The 16,312-nt window shown below is 42.6% G+C and overlaps 1 protein-coding gene across 1 annotated transcript in view; it reads left to right on the forward strand.

The window, feature by feature from the left end:
• NKD1 (NKD inhibitor of Wnt signaling pathway 1) overlaps positions 1-16,312 on the forward strand; it is a 149,498-nt gene that overhangs the window by 50,390 nt on the left and 82,796 nt on the right. The window lies entirely within an intron of this gene.

Below are 16,312 nucleotides of genomic sequence, written 5' to 3' on the forward strand. Positions count from 1 at the left end.
ACCAAAAACAGAGCACTTCCAGGGGAGGGTGGCGTTTTCTGATTTTTTTTTTGTACACACTACATTTAACAATGCAGATTTTACCCCCAGTGTGAATCATTCAAACACTGCTAGTGTCTCGCATTGGGCGAGCACCAAGCGTACCATAGCACTGCGATGCGCGATCAAGTGGTTTGCATACGTAAATAGCCAATCTCCGAACTCAACCAATAATTTGTAAAGTCTGTGTTCGGTATGAACATTGAACTTTTAAGTTCAGGTCCCCTCATTTCTTTACAGTAACATCACATTGTATCCTAATACACATACATTACACTATCATGGCATACACTATGCAGAAACACATTACACTACATCACAATCACAATATTTTACAAAACATTTTTCACACTATGACAAGATTAGTGTCATTAACCATTGTCCAGCTCTCTTCCAGAGGTACCATAGGTGCCTCTAGGCCTTATGAGTAGATCGGTACATTTGAGGCCTAAGCTAATATTTCCGCCAGTTATATAAGCTACTGGATACAAAGAAGTTGAGGAAAAGTGAGGAAATAACGACATTTTACACACATAATAACCAACCCATATTAACATAAATCACCCAGCTAGTAAGCACAGCAACCTTTTTAATATAGATAGACTGAGCGGCTCTGCAGGACTTCCTCACCTGCCAAAATTCACACGGAATTGTGTTTCATCAGAGGTGATGAGGATTGGGAGGGGAAGGACGTTTCAAGAGGGCATGACTTGTGTGGTGAACTGAGCAGAGCTGAAAGAGCAGCTGTTCTCAATTCACTGCCCCAGGCCTCTTCAGTAGGAGAAGTTCAAAGAAAAGCACATTTCCTGTTTGTATGACATCTCTGGTTTTGTAGCCATGTGCAGTCCCCTGGCCACTGTGGAATGTGCAATTTTAATATACATTAGGGGGGGGGGGGAAGCTCATTGTGCACTTGATCTGCTGGAACAGATGTAATGCTTGTCCTGGTTAACTTTGATCGGATAGTGTCAGGATACAGATAGCACAGATGTGGTATAATACTTATATAATTACTAATCAAATTTCATATAAAAGAAAAGCTGTAATGGCAGGGCACTTCATATATTAATTAGGTCTTGCTGTGACTTAGAGGTTCTTACGCCTAGGCTGAGGTCTACTCGGACCTGTGTGTGCGAAATACACTCCTTCTATGCCATTGCAACGCCAAATTAGTAAGATTTGTTTTACGAGCGCTGGGGAAATCAATACAGCACTCACGCTTTGTGGTGTACCTGTCAAGTGCGCCAATGATTGACAGCTTATATCTGTCTTATACATATATTGACTAATTAATTCACTTTCCTGATTCTAGATGTTTGCCATTTGCAAATTGCAATGGAAAATGTCCGAAATTCCAAATTCTGATCCCTGACAGAAGCATTGGAGTCTCAATGGGGCAAATCCACTGATTAATAAAGCATCCTACTTTGACAAGATCTTCTCAAGACTAAAGGCCGCTTTACACGCAACGACATCGCTAACGCGATGTCGTTGGGAGTCACGGAATTCGTAACACACATCCGGCCTCATTAGCGACGTCGTTGTGTGTGAAACGCACAAACGACCGTTACTGAGCAATTTTACTTACCTTATCGTTGATCGTTGACACACTGTCCAGTTCCCAAAATCGTTGCTGTTGCAAGACACAGGTTGTTCGTCGTTCCTGCGGCAGCACACATTGCTATGTGTGACACCTCAGGAACGACGAACAACCTCGTACCTGCATCCGCCCGCAATGAGGAACAAAGGAGGTGGGTAGAATGTTACGTCCCGCTCATCTCCGCCCCTCCGCTTCTACTGGGCGGCCGCTTAGTGACGTCGCTGTGATGCCGAATAAGCCGCCCCCTTAGAAAGGAGGCGGTTTGCAGGCAACAGCGACGTCACTAGGCAGGTAAGTAGTGTGACGGGTGTTAGCGATGTTGTGCGCCACGGGCAGCGATTTGCCCATGATGCACAACCGACGGGGGCGGGTACGCATGCTAGCGATATCGATAGCGATATCGCTGCGTGTAAAGCAGCCTTAAGGGAAAAGTAGGCCAAACATGACTTTGTCAGCATATGATGACTCTTTCATGTCTGAGGGTGTCTCAATTTTCCCCGATGAAAGTATTGGGCATGCTGATGACAACATGCCTAATCCTTAATTATTAATGGAAATAAGCTAATGCCAGAGGTGTCTGGTGGTGGCTTCAGGGGGTTGTCCCACTACTTGAACAACCTCTTCTTAAATCCCAAAGTCCCTTGACTACTATAAGAACAGCTTATACTCAACTCGCACACTATCAGCACCGTATCTCCTGTACAAGGATGACGTTATGTCACGTGAGCACTTCAGCCAATCAGTGGCTGCGAATGGGCTGCTACTCTCTCACTTCCCTTGGACAAAAGTCCAACATCGGAAGTGAGAACAGCCGCTGATTGTCTGCAGCACTTATATGACTTAATGTAAGATGAAGGTTGTTAGCACTGGAATGGCGCCGGTGCGCAAGATGCGTATAAGCTCTTCTTATGCTACTTGGACATTTATGAAGGAGTTGTCCAAGTAGTGAACAACCCCTTTAAGCTACTCATGCAATAGGCATATCTGACAGCTGTTGTGATTAATTATAAGTCTTTGAAGGTTGACATCTTGGATCACAATGCCATAAATTGTCACCGATTGATCTTTGCCATAATCTGTGGCCTAATGTGGGTTTCCCTACAGGGTGCAGATCTATTATTTCGCATGGACAATTTTACAATACTCAACAACAACTAAAAAATGTACTAGATGACAGTTGAACTTTTTAACAGATATATCCATCATATCAAGTCACAATGTAATCAGGTATTGATGTTTGGTAGAAAGTTGACTATATAAGTAGTCATCAAAAAATTCTACTGTAGACTTATTTCCCACAGAGATGATCAACAAAGCCATGTGTGCTTGTGTATGGGGCATTCACAGAATAGCGTTCCTCCAACATGAAGAATATAGATGGCACCATAAAGTTTTTGTTTTTTGGAGAAGAGCATCACCTCTTACATTTTTCCATGGTGCCTAAGATGTTCTATGTCAGATGGATCTTGACAAGGAGAAGCATTGAACCTCAAGAGTTGTGGGGCAAGTTAGAAGGTGTGTAAGCTCAATAGTCTTACTTGGGCACCAAATTTTAAAGATGCCCTATCGATGGTTGTTTTTGGCCACAGAGAGGCACCTTGTATTGTTCTTCCTTGAGCTTTTTGCCTACCTTTTTCTGTGGTACCTAAAATGTTCTATGTCAGATGGAACTTCTCAAGGAGAAACATTGAACCTCAAGAGTTGTGGGGAAAGTCGGAAGGTCTGTAAGCTCAATCTTTTTATTTGGACACCAAATTTTAAAGATGTCCTATTGATGGTTGTGTTTGGCCACAGAGAGGCAGCTTGTACTGTTCTTCCTAGAAGCCAAGTGACTTGAGGATGAATGTCTGACCCTATGATCACTTCTTTTTCTCAGAAATCTCCAATTCGGAGAATCTTAAGAAACGTTTTTATTCATACTATATTACCCAACTTTTTTTGTTGTCTCATCACACCATCTTTTTTGAAGCCAAAAGTCCAGGAATACCATTTCTAATGGTGAAAGTATGACTTTCAGCACCTGCATATCCCCACTTTCAGTACAATTGTGACATATCCCCAGGAACGTGTTGTCACCCTATTGCCAAAATGTATCTGTATTATGTTGAACCTAAGTTTTAATTAGGCAATCTACAGTATTGATACAGTGTTTTGTAATGTCCTTGGAATAAACTGCTCGTAATGTTTGCAATCCTTATTTAATTGATTAGTAGTGAATCTGGAATTAATATAATGGAAATATGCCTTTCTGTGGAGTCCCCTATGACTTTGTGGAATGTGGCAAAGAGAACACTCAGATTTGTACTTCCGTCCAACTTTATTGCAATAGTTCCTTCTCCGTTTTTTTCCCAGCTGTTCTATTTTACACTATAGCTTTAACTCTTTAATACCATAGACTTCAACTCTTCTTTTTTAGATTATTATCAGGTTAACACTGCCAATCTTCTTTGTACTAACTCTGTATTCCCTGTTCTGCCATTTAGATCTTTTGGTAAAGTTCGGAGAAACTTGAGACAGTTTTTTGTTTAGTCATTCCAAGTACCGTAACTAGCCTGTCCAACACTTCTTAATTCTTCACATTAGTAAGTTTGATGGATGTTTGCACTGTGCTCATAGTGTTGTCTTCATTTAATGGGGTTGTCACCTTTCAACTCTTTTCTTTTTAGATTATTATCAGGTTAATACCAACAAGCTTCTTTGTACTAAAGCTGGGTTCACACATAGCGACAGCGACAACGACGTTGCTGTTACGTCACCATTTTCTGTGATGCAACAGAGACCTTGTAAGTTGCTGTTATGATCGCTGCTTAGCTGTCACCAAACACAGCAGACGCAGCAGCGATCATAGCGACACGCGTCGCTGTGGAAGCGATGCTGCGCTTGGTAACTAAGGTAAGTATCGGGTAACCAACCAAAGTGCTTCTCTGGTAACCCGATATTTACCTTGATGTGCGCTTAGCGCTGGCTCCCTGCACTCATAGCCACAGTACACATCGGGTTAATAAGCAAACCTTTGCTTATTTCCCGATGTGTACTCTGGCTGTGTGCAGGGAGCAGGGAGCCGGCAGCACAGGCAGCGTGAGAGCGGCGGACGCTGTAACTGAAGTAAATATCGGGTAACCAAGGAAAGGGCTTCTTGGTTACCCGATGTTTACCCTGGTTACAGCTTACCGCAGGCTGCCAGAAGCCAGCTCCTGCTCCCTGCTTGCTTCAGTTTGTCGCTCTCTTGCTGTCACACACAGCGATGTGTGCTTCACAGCGGGAGAGCAACGATCAAAAAATGAAGCAGGACATTCAGCAGCGAGCGGCGACCTCACAGCAGGGGCCAGGTCGTTGCTGGATGTCACACACAGCGACAGCGACGGGATGTCGCTGCTACGTCACAGAAAATGGTGACGTAACAGCGACGACGTTGTCGTTGTTCCTATGTGTGAACCCAGCTTTACTCTATATTCCCCGTTTTGCCATTTAGATCTTTTGGTAAAGTTTGGAGAAATTTGAGACAGTTTTTTGTTTAGTCATTCCTAGTAACTAGTCTGTCTAACACTTCTTAATTATTCACATTACTAAGTTTGATGGGTGTTTCAACTGTGTCCATTGTGTTGTCTTCACTTAACGGGGTTGTCCCCTTTCAACTATTTTTAACCCATAGACTCTTTGATGTATAGTATAAGAAACTGAGCTTTACTTATTCTTTCTGGGTCCATCACTGTCTCTCTGCTGCTGCTCTGTTTTCGTGTTTTTGTTGCTCGACTGCACTGGTGACATCATGTTGACAGTACTGCAGCAAATCAGTGTCTCTTTCCTTAACATCAGCTGAGCCACTGAGCTCAGTGATTGGCTGCAGTGCTGTCGATATGATGTCACCCCTGCAGCCAAACAACAAAGCATGGAGTTGTGATAGAGAAATAGCTCTGAACAGGGCCGCCATCAGAGCATTACAACCATGACTGGTGTATGGGTCCCTGTGACGAGGAGGCCTTACCAGGCCCAGTGTAATTACTTAACTTTATTAAGCCCCAGGCCAGATGTGCTCCCCTCTTCACTGGGTCACAGCCACAGCAGAGGGCCCGGCAGTGTCGCTTCAGCTACTACAGATGGCTAATTTGCATGTGAAGGGTTGGAGTTTGTAAAGTAGCCATGTGCCGGACTGAAAAAACATGTCTCTGAACCCAGGGAGATTAAGAAAAGCTGTTTCTAACGTTATATACTGTATATAAACCATGAATAAGGCTTTGCTCAGCTGAAACGCGTCGGTTTCTTAACCCAGTTTTTCTTACAATTTTGGATTGCCTGACTGCCGACTTATCTTTTAACTAGTGAATAAAGTTGAAGTTTTATTTTATCTTTTCCTCCACTACAGTCAGGGTACTGCATTGCTATATTTTACATTTTTTAAGAAAATCTCAGTTTCTAACTTTATATACTGTATAAACTGTTAAATAAAATTAATTGCAAGGCGTCAACCCTATTAAGCTGCCAATCGTCATTAGTTAGATAAATGTCAGATCTGCCAATAAATTAATGTTCAGTGCCTTGAAAAGTATTCTTAAAGCCATGTATCATTTGCTTTACACTTCACCAAAACTTGCTATTTTGTGTTGATACATCACATAAAATCCCAATAAAATACAATTATTTTGTCGGTATAACGTAAAGGAATGTGGAAAAATTGATGGGGTATGAATACTTTTTTCAAGGCACTGTACATTTGGACCTCCTGAATCAATGAGAATTGGCTACATTGACTTGTACCATGCCCGGTCCTTTGTTCTTACCGGGATGCTTTTGCTTTCCAGTGTATGGCGGTTGAATGTCTCCCTCTCACCATTGATATCCATGACCCCAAATGTTCATGGAGAGTCCCGGAGACATTGAAATGTTTAATTGACAGCCATCTTATGCGTTGGCCAAATGTTTATGACTGTCATATATTTATTGATCTATGTCTCCCCGGAAATAAGTCTTGCCAAAGACTATTTAAGGTCTTGGGTGTGATGTGATTCTTTTAATTTTATATTTGGTTTAAGGATTAGTGGTTACATTGAACAATTGACTCAGGATCGGGAAGTATTACATGGCTTTTCCTGATGGCAACAGGATTTCTGAGTGTATTCTTAAAAGTACAGTATAATCCATATCTTGGAGGATTTCCACTACTCTGCCCAGGGAAAGTTTATAGAAGTAAAATGCTTGGTACTACAATCATCTGCTCTGTTCCAGCTGAAATAAACAACTCTCAGATCTTGGAAATCATACAGTTCTATTGCAGAAGTCCACATTGCCATCAGATGTGTCTGTGTATGCCAGCAGCCTTTTTGGAGAATACGGTCATCAATCATTACAATGTGTGCTCTTAGCGTACTGCGGAATTTACTTTTGGTATTTGTAATTGTTTCACATTATAATGTAGCAGATGTGATTTGTTGTTTCACTTCTAAGTACTTTTCATTATATTGAAACTGTTATGTTGCCAAAGTTAGGATGGCGTAACGTAAAGAAAGCTACTTGAAGGGGTTGTCCACTACTTTACCATTTCTTGCCTATTCTTAGAATAGGTCATCAATGTCTGATAGGCCACCCCACACCACCGCCTATCACATGCTCTCGGTGCCACCGGTGGCTGTAAATGCTCAGTTCTGGAGCTGCCCCGTCTTCTGATAGCAGCCGGGTACTACACTTCTACCTCCTATTTGAATGTAAAGCAGATCTGCAAGCCACAGCCGCTATCAGAAGACTGGGCAGCTCCGGAAATGAGTACTTCCAGCACCGAGAGCAGCTGATTGTCTGGGATGCTGAGTGTTAAGGGTGCTTTACACGCTGCTATATCGGTAACAATATATTGTCGGGGTCACATCGGTAGTGACGCACATCCGGCACCGTTACCGACATCCCAGCATGTAACACAAATGAGCGACGATCAACGAGCACAAAAACGTAAAAATTAATGCTCGTTGACACGTCGTTCATTTCCTTGATATCGCTGCAGTGACAGGTACGATGTTCGTCATTCCTGCGGCACCACACATCGCTGTGTGTGACACCGCAGGAGCGACAAACATCTCCTTACCTGTCTCCACTGGCAATGCAGAAGGAAGGAGGTGGGTGGGATGTTACGTCCCGCTCATCTCCGCCCCTCCACTTCTATTGGCCGGCCGCTCAGTGACGCTGCAGTGACGTCGCTATGATGCCGAACGCACCTCCCCCTTGAAGGAGGGTTTGTTCGGCAGTCACAGCGACGTTGCTGACAAGGTATGTGCGTGTGACGCTGCTGTAGCGATAATGTTCGCTACGGCAGCGATCACCACATATCGTGCCACCGACGGGGGTGGGTGCTATCGGTCGCAACATCGCTAGCAATAGCTAGCGATGTCGCAATGTGTAAAGCACCCTTTAGACCCCGGTAGATCATAAATTTATGACTTATCCTAAGGATAGGCCATCAATGTAAAAGTAGTGGCCAACCTCTTTCAACTGTACCTGCCCTTTCAAACACAACCTGCTTAAAAAACATGATCTTGCTGCTCTCCTACCCACAAAGTGAAAACTGCTTTTGGTACACTAACTACTACTAATAATAATAATAAACTAATATGTCCATAAATGCTCCTGATTTACGTGGACAGTCCTTTTCATCATTATTATGCCAACATCATAGGTACAAGAACATCCATTCTTAGGGTACATCGTGCTTACCATTGTCCACTTATTTATCTGATCCATGCCTATACCCACATCCCCATTCTGCCTGTATGTAATTCTGATGTAAATTTAAGCCCAAGATTGTTGGAGTTCAGGTCAACTATGAAGCGATTAAAGGAGCCTTCGTCTCCTGCCCATATTATTAGATGGTAAGATGTCATCTATATATATCTTTATTTATTTATTTCTTTTTTTGGGGGATGGGTTCGATATATAGATGACATCTTACTAATATGGGCAGGAGACGAAGCCACCTTTAATCGCTTCATAGTTTACCTGAACTCCAGCAATCTGGAACTTAAATTTACATTAGAATTTCAAATGAAGGAAATTAATTTTCTGGACGCAATAATTATGCAAAATAGTGAAGGTAAAATATCTCCCTTTATGTAGTTTGACAGACAGGAAAGAAGAAAAACTCTACGAAACTGAGAATATTATTTGTATGTCTTTTTGTAATAAAATTATGTAATGCCTTAAAAGTAATAAAATATATTAGATATTGTTAAATATTTTCCTTAGTCACCTTATCACTGATGGACTGGGAAGAAAAATATATGGGCCCATTGCAGCCCAAGAGCTCATCATAATGCCCAATTCCACCTTTTTGGAGGTAGAAATGGACCTCCTGATGTCTTGGGCCCCTGTGCAGCCGCACAGGTTGCACCAGTGATTGTACCCATTAACAAAAATATCTGCATTTACACGGCACACAATATTAAGAACCAGTGTTCTAAAGAAAACTCCCTTCATGATAATTGCACTGTACAAATTGCTCATTCGTAAGGTGAAATGATCTTTGAGCTTTTTTAATAAAATCATTGTTCTTGGCAGTAAACAGTAAATGTGCTTTCGAGAACAGTAACAATTTATGGGCACAAGACTATCTATTACGGACGTGTGGACATTCTTCCAAACTTATTGAGCTAAGGCCCCTTTCACACATCAGTTTTTTGCAGTCAGTCACAGTCCGTCGAATTTTGAAAAAAACTGATCCAGCGACTGATGCCACTGGATCCGTTTTTTTTCTCATTGACTTGTATTAGCGACGGATGGCCTCACGTTTCATCCACCGTTCGATGGATCCATCAAAAAATGTATGTCCTTCAGACGGAGACGACGTCCACAGTAACGTTTTTTGTGTACGACGAAAAAATGGACAGTAACGGATCCGTTGCCGTCCGTTGTTTGGTAGAATGGAAGCCTATGGGCGCAGGATTCATCGTGATCCGTCAAATGATAGAATTCTGTTTTTTTTTAACTGAGCATGTTCCAATTATTATTTAGCCCCCAGCTGGTCGGATCCATCGAAAAACTGATCTGTCGCATCAGTTTAGCCACAATCTGCGACGGATCCATTGATCCGTCGAGAAAACATATTGTGACTGATGGCAAAAAACTGATGTGTGAAGGGAGACTAAGGGAGCAAGCAGCGTCAAACATGTTTACTCAAGGAAACACAAAAAAAGGAAATTGTATGATCAACAAAATCTGTGCATAAATGTTCCAATCTGAGAAACATAGTAAAAAACTTGCCATCATCTTTGGGAAAATGGATTTGTGTCCATGGTAGTCTTGGAAGGAACCAGTTGACGACCTACAATCATCGAATTGTCCTACCGGGAGCTGGGACTGAAATTGCAAGCTATGAGCTTTCTTGCATCCTGGGTTATGGGATCAGTGGTGACCTTTCATCTCAGCAGGGGAGGTGTTAAGAATTTATAAAATCTCATTCCCTGTGTGACGACTTCAATATAGAAAATAAGATGAAAGACTTTCGTAGGGGATTATGGAGATAACAACAGAAATGTCATAAAGACATCCTCTCCACCTCCTTCGAAACGCACCATATGATATTCATTGTTTGCACAAACACTACATCTGCTGGAAGCAAAACATTTTGACAGAGGAGCACAATGTGAGGCTATTAGCTGTCCCACAGACACACACCTGCCACACTATCATGGCCTCACACGAGTTGGACAGTGAACACACATTTGTAGAGTCTTGATTGCAGTCCAGAGCCTGATACTGAAATAGGCTCTGGGACGACGGCCAGTAATTGTTGGCCACGGATCAATGAGATCTGTCGTTGTGTTTGCGGATTGCTGGTATGCAGAGTTAGATCTTCATACCATGTCCCCGTTACTGACACCCAGATTTAGAGATTAGTGCTTTATCAATATGTCATCAGCTCTTTTTTCCCATTTGTGCTTTTCGGTGGCTTTTTTTCATCTCTGACATATGAAGTTAATTGAATTATTTTGCTGGAATAATTAATTTCTCATTCGATTAAATATGTACATCATCTTTTTATTTATGACCAGAATTATTCCAATATGTAAATTCATCGAGCCCATATTTCTTACCATATAAGCTGTTTATCAGAACAGGTTGACAAACCGGTAGCTGCGGAGATAAAACACTGGATGACATCTACAGCACTATCATTAAAAGACCATAACACGTCAGCAGTACAGTTTAGATGAGATTTTAAGGGTAGTATGTTTTTAAGAAACAAAAATTGTATCTTTTACGATGTGTAATTGACTGTGTATACTGGATATAAAGGGTTTACATACCTTTGTTTAAATGCCAAGATTTTATGATGGAAAAAATCAAAAAAAGAATTATTTCAGCACTTTTTCCACCTGTAATGTCACCTATAATATGTACAAATGCATTGAGAAATAAGTAGAAATCTTTTCGGGTCGAAAAAGAAAAATAACAAAAATTATGGGGTTGCAAAAATATACACTCCCCTAAAACTAATACTTTGTTAAAGTACCCTTTGAATGTATAACAGCAGTCAGTCTTTTTTGGCAGGAGTCTATCAGCATGGCACATCTAGAATTTGTATTCTCTGCCCATTCTTCATTGCAGTCAGATTGCAAGGGCAAATCCTGTGTACAGCGCCCTCTGCAGGTCAACCCACAGATTCTCAACTGGATTCAGGTCTAGGTGCTAGCCGGGCCATTCCAAAACTTTTATTTTCTTCTGGCAAAGCTTTTTATTTATTTATTGGCAGGTGTGCTTATGGCTGTTTACATGCTGAAAGGTGAAATTCCTCTTCATTTTCAGCTTTTTAGGAGAGGCATGAAAGTTTTGTTGCAAAATTGACTGATACTTGGCACTATATATATTTTTCTCCACTTTGATTAAAGCCCCAGTTCCAGCTGCTAAAAATAGCCCCAAAGCATAACGCTGCCTCCACCAATGTTCATTGTGGGTATGCTGCTCTTTTGTTGATGTGCAGGTTTGGCTTTGCACCAAACATATCTTTTAGACTTATGACCTAAATGTTCAACTTTGATTTCATAGGACTATAACACATTTTCGTACATGCGTTTGGCGGAATTGTTGCAGGTTTTGGCAAAACAGAGCCAAGCTTGGATGTTTTTATTTCTTATTTTATGATTGTTGTCATACAGAAAGGTGAAATTCCTCTTCATTTTCAGCATTTTAGCAGAGGCCTGAAGGTTTTGTTGCAAAATTGATTGATATTTGGCACTATTCAAAATTCTCTCCACTTTGATTAAATCCCCAGTTGTAGCTGCTAAAAGACAGCCCTAAAGCATAATGCTGCTTCCACCATGCTTCACTGTGGGTATAGTGGTCTTTTGTTATTTTACATTATTGTCTTTACAGCAAAAATACCTTTTATAATTATGGACAATTAAAAAGGATGACAGATGGAAATACAATAGCATGTAAAAGGCCACTCAATATAGCAATACAAAAATAGAAAGGACTGAGTTTCTTATGGCCATACATAATAATGAAGAAATAAATAGTGCACCCAATAGTGTGTGTAAATATTTATTGTGAACAATAATCAAACAAATAGGGGCACTGTCATAAGGATGAATTATAAAAATATGACAGTGGTTGGAATACAAAACATCAGAGATATCCCATCCAAGGACCTCAACAGCACATATATCATAAATTGTTTAGGCAATATTAATACACAGTACAAAGGGTTAATTCAAAGGTAGAATCCTACAAGAAATATCCAGGACACAATCCATTTCCTGTGTACAAATTAGAACAAGTGCTTACCCATATTAGATGCTAGTGCAGTCGCCGTATCAACGGTCCGGTGAAAAAGAAGGGGAAGCCCCGACGCGTTTCGCTAGAGTGCTTCCTCAGGGGGCAGTGCAGGGCCCTTTTATAATAAGACCACAATACATTTTCCTACATGCTTTTGGCAGAATTGTTGCGGGTTTTGGCAAAACATAGCTGAGCTTGTATGTTTTTATTTGTAAGTAAAGGCTTCCATCTTGCCACCCTACCCCACAGGTCAGAGAATATGGGAGATTGTTGTCACATGCAGAGCACGAGTACTTTCTGGAAATTTCTGCAGCTACTTTAATGTTGCTTAGACCTTTTGGCAGCTTCTTGGACCAATTTTCTTCATTTTCATCCGTTTTGTGACGTATATGTCCAGTTCTTGGTAATGTCACTGTTGTGCCAAATGTAAGCCACTTCTTCATGACCATCTTCACAGTGTGCAATAGTATATCTAATGCCTTGCAAAAATTGTAAAATAAGTGTGTATTCTTCTCACAATTGATAAGTTTCAACAATAAGATCCCTTTGCTGTGTTGTGAGCTGTTTACAAACCATGGCTTTTGCTATAAAATGGAACAAAAGAAAAACATTTTCAGGAAAATCCTACACATACAATTAATTTTTCTATGGATATCAGAATCACTGTAAATAATGACAGCCATGACTGTTATTTAATATGAATTTAAATGTGATTGGCTAATTCTACACAACCACATCCCCAATTATAAGAGGGTGTTCATACTTATGCAACCACATTATTTTCATTTTGTTTGTTTAGTTTTATTTTCTCTCAAAATAATTTCGCTTTGTTTCTCAATGGATTTGTATTTGGATTTGGATAGGTGACATTAAAGGTGGAAAAAGTTCTGAAATATTTCTTCTTGGTAGGTACATCACAAGGAACTGGCATTTTAACATGGATGTGTAGACTCTTTATATCTACAATATAAGTAATGTTGATTTTACATTGATTATGGGTAGAAATACACCATGTTCCAAATTATTATGCAAATTATATTTTTTTCTGATTTTCCTAAATGGTCGGTGCAAATGACAGTCAGTCTAATAAAAGTCATCACTCGTTAGAGTATACATCTAATTTTATTGAAGAAACCTCCCGATGATAACAGTATAATCTTCAAAATGAAAAAAAAAACTCAACATGCACTGTTCCAAATTATTAGGCGCAGTAGAGTTTCTAAACATTTTATATGTTTTAAAGAATTGAAAATGCTCATTTGTGGAATTTGCAGCATTAGGAGGTCACATTCACTGAAATATAAAGCTATTTAACTCCAAAACATCCTAACAGGCCAAGTTACATGTTACCATAAAAACCCTTCTTTTAAATCACCTTCATAATTCTTGCAGCCATTGAACTTGTGAGGTTTTGAAGAGTTTCTGCTTGAATTTCTTTGCATGATGTCAGAATAGCCTTCCAGAGCTGCTGTTTTGATGTGAACTGCCTCCCACCCTCATAGATCTTTTGCTTGATAATACTCCAAAGATTCTCTATAGGGTTGAGGTCAGGGGAAGATGGTGGCCACACCATGAGTTTATCTTCTTTTATGCACATAGCAGCCAATGACACAGAGGTATTCTTTGCAGCATGAGATGGTGCATTGTCATGCATGAAGAGGATTTTGCTCCTAAAGGCACGTTTCTGATTTTTGTACCATGTAAGAAAGTCGTCAGTCAGAAACTTGATATACTTTGCAGAGGTCATTTTCACACCTTCAGTAACCCTATAGGGACCAATGTTACGAGGGGGACCCGGGGAAGCGTGCCAAGATGGGGAATGGACAGCTTCCGCCGGTCAAGGTCCACTGTGCGGTGTAAGGGACCGCTGCTATGGTGGGTGAAGAGTGAGCGGGTTGCTGCTAGCGATCGTCTGGAATGTCACAGACGATCTATGTACACCGGTCTGCCCTAACCCGTGTGGGTTGTATGGCAGGGATCACACGGCTCGGTGTACCTGTTGCACGGGGAAGCACAGAGGTGCCCACGCACGTGTGCCAGTGGAAGTCACGAGAATATGGCACGAGGGTAGCACAGAGGTGCCCACGCACGTGTGCTTTCAATAACCAGGTGAGTCCAGTGGAGACTCGAGGAGCTCACCTGGGACAGGAACACGGCCTGTAGAAGGAGCTACTGCCGGAGCAGCAAGGCAGGGACACGGCCTGCAAACCAGGTGCTGCCTAAGCAGCAAGGGCCAAGCCCACAGAAGAAGATAATGCCTGAGCAGTGGCGTGGCAGCATGCTGCCAGACATCCAAACATAGAAGGACGGTCGCGCGCCGCCATGATGGCAGGAGGAGCTTTTAAGGAGGTGTAGCTCCAGCCAAGGGCGGGCGCGAGGCGGAGATGACGGACTTGACCCAATCAGGATCCACGACATCCCAGCCTGGCCAGTCAGGATTCACCACGTCACCAGCCTTGTCATCAAGCCGTGTGACGTCAGTGGGCGAATCAGGATCCACCAAGCATAGCACATGCTCACCCTCCTGCCTCTGGGAAATAGAGGCGGGATCCTCGGTCTCACAATGTGTAGAGATAACGGGAGTCTCACTGCTTCCCTGAGCAGCAAATCTCTGCACATTGCGCAACCTCACAGACCTTCGAGGCTGCTGAGCAGGAGGAGCTGCGGCAGGCAAGGAATGGGAGACCGCCTCATTTCTTGCAACAGGAGTACCACTAAGTGTCACCCTTGTGCTGCCTCTCTGAGGAGGTTTCTCCTGCACTCTGCGCAGTCTGGCAGACCTTCGGCGCTGCGGAGCAGGAGCGCTCGTGGCAGGCAAGGAGACTGTCTCATTCCTTGCCACAGGAGAGCCACGAGGTGTAACATTACCCCCCCGTCTAGCCCCCCCCCTGCCCGTGCTCGAAGGCCGCTATCAAACCCGGGGCGTGGATATGATCCTCCAATTCCCAGGATCTATGCTCCGGACCACGGCCGACCCACTCCACGAGGTAGTACCTCCTGCCCCGTATAACTTTTGTCTCCACAAGCTTCGCCACCTCAGAGTCGTCGGGCGGGGAGTCAGTTTGAGGCGTCAGGGACCCCGAGAACTTATTAAGTCGTACGGGTTTCAGGAGGGACACGTGAAAGGTGTTGGCTATAGCCCAGCGTGGAGGGAGCTGGAGTCGGTATGCCACCGGGTTCACCTGCTCTAGCACTTTAAATGGACCCAGGTACCTAGGGGCGAACTTGGCTGCCTGTACCCGTAGGTTAACATTCTTAGAGGACAGCCACACTAGGTCACCAGGGGCGAAGGATGGTGCAGGGCGGCGGCGCTCATCAGCCGTTGTCACCATCCGGTCTTTAGCCCTCTTAAGGGCCTCTTGGGTGTTATCCCAGATCTCCCGGGCCTCGGTCGCCCAATCCTCCACTCTAGGATCGGGTGACGTAATGGGCATCGGAACCGGGATTCTGGGATGTTGTCCGTTATTGAGCAGGAACGGAGTCTGGTATACACCTCAATTATAAATTAGAAGAAGGAACCCTCATAACAATACACCAAATTACAAATTCCTATATTAAAACTATCAAATTTTATTAAGTCATTTACTAAAAAACTGTCAGTGCAGTCAGAAGAGAATAGCCTTAAAAAATGGTATGGACGGGTGTAGAGGACAAAGTGCGCCAGATAACGATATGAGGAATATTAAGTATCTCCCACAAAAGGGGGGGGGGCTATCCTAGCCCTATGAATGTCCCCTACCTGCCAGCGGAGTAAACACCCTGATGTAATCGGTGCCCCCGCTCCTCGGCGGCTGTCCCTCACTGTCCCTCCTACCATAAAACCACCATCACCAAAAGTGTGTGTGCAAGAAGGTGCAGTCAAGACTAAAAATAGTCTAAATATCCACTCTATGAATTAAATATTACAACAGTGGTTTC

This window comes from Anomaloglossus baeobatrachus, chromosome 10, assembly GCF_048569485.1.
Source record: "Anomaloglossus baeobatrachus isolate aAnoBae1 chromosome 10, aAnoBae1.hap1, whole genome shotgun sequence".
NCBI classification, from domain to species: domain Eukaryota; kingdom Metazoa; phylum Chordata; class Amphibia; order Anura; family Aromobatidae; genus Anomaloglossus; species Anomaloglossus baeobatrachus.